A 1651-nucleotide genomic window follows, 5' to 3' on the forward strand; every position below is an offset into this window, starting at 1 on the left:
CCGCTCCCTATAACCCCGTGAGCCACCCCGAAACCCTAGCCCGATCCCACTCTCCACTCCTCCCCACGATCTCCTTCTCTCACTCATCTGGATCGGGATCGAGGCGACCTTGCCCTCGCCCCCATCGCCCCTGGCGCACGATCCCCTCTCCTCCCTCAGTCCCCCTTGATCCGAATCGGGCTCCGACCCTGGTGCCCCGCTGCTCGCCTCGCCGTCGGTGTTCCCCGACACCGCTCGTCGTCTCCGGCGTCGCCCACGCCCGATGCAAGCCGCAGCCGGCGCCGCCCCGCTCGGACTTCTCCGCGCCCCTCCTCTCCATCGCCGACTCGGCCCCGACCTCACCACCTCGACGCCGTCGACTGCCGGATCCCGCTTCCTCGCCGTACCTCCTCCTCTACGTCGCCGTCGTCCCCGTCCTCCTCCACAACGGCTCCCTCGAGCCTCGCCGCCCCCTGGTCTCTACTCGAATGTGAGGGCCGCCTTCCCTCTCTTCCCTCTCTGTCCAGCGCCGCCTCCCGTTCGTCCCCGCGTGCTAGCACGAGACGCTCCACCCCTGACCCCCCTTTGTGGCCGCGCTGTACGCGCGCCGCCCTGCGCCCCCGTCCACGGCCACGAACGGCCAACCATCCCCCGCTGCGCCCGGCGCTCGCGCCCATCAGGCACCTACGGCCTTGTCCGCCTCACGCCTCCAATGGCCACTCGTTGGCTCCCTGAACCGCCGCCCCTTTCCATCCCGCGGCGGTCCTGTTGCTGTGCCGCATCGGCGCGCAGCCTCGGCCCCCTGCGCGGCAGCTGCCGCTCGTCGTGGTGGCCGCCAGCACCCACCGCCGTTTCCCCACCGTCGACCTGGGCGGGTGCCCAGCACCCGCTCCAGGTGCCCGTCGGCCCGACCCGCTGTGGCCTCTGTGCCATTGACCCGAGGGGCCCAGCCCACATAACCTTTTAACAGAAAAAGAAAGGAAAATAATAAATAAATAATAATAATAAAAATATTAATTGATTAATTAAAGAATTAATTAACTTAATTAATCCTGATTAAATTAATCTAATCACTAGTTAGCTTAATTAAACTCTGATTAGCCTGTTCAGTCGATGACATGCGGCCCCCACACGTCAGTTTGACCCAGTCAACGCCCTGTTGACTGCTGACGTCATGCTGACGTCATGCTGACGTCATGATGACATCATCATACACAATTCTGGATAATGTTGATTTAGAGTAATTAAATAAATTCTAAAAATGATTAAATCTTTTAAAATTAATATAAAATAAACCGTAGCTCGGATGGAAAAACTTTGTACATGAAAGTTGCTCAGAACAACGAGATGAATCCGGCTACACCCTCCATTCATCCGCCACACACTCCTAGCATAGCAAACATGGAACTTTTCCCCTCCGATTTGTCTGTCCGAAAATGCTAAACCTGGGGAAACATTCCCGGATGTTATCCCCCTTCGCCGGTAACGTGTAGCACCGCGTTAGAACACGTCTAGCTCTGTTTGTTGTCCTGTTATGCTCTTGCTTGCTACGTATTTACTGTTTCTTCCCCCCTCTTCTCTCCGGTAGACTCTGAGACAGCCGCTGATGCCGCTGTGATCAACTACGTCACCGACGACCCCTCCTTGCCCGAGCAACCAGGCTAGCCCCCCC

Source organism: Triticum dicoccoides, chromosome 4B (assembly GCF_002162155.2).
Source record: "Triticum dicoccoides isolate Atlit2015 ecotype Zavitan chromosome 4B, WEW_v2.0, whole genome shotgun sequence".
NCBI classification, from domain to species: Eukaryota; Viridiplantae; Streptophyta; class Magnoliopsida; order Poales; family Poaceae; genus Triticum; species Triticum dicoccoides.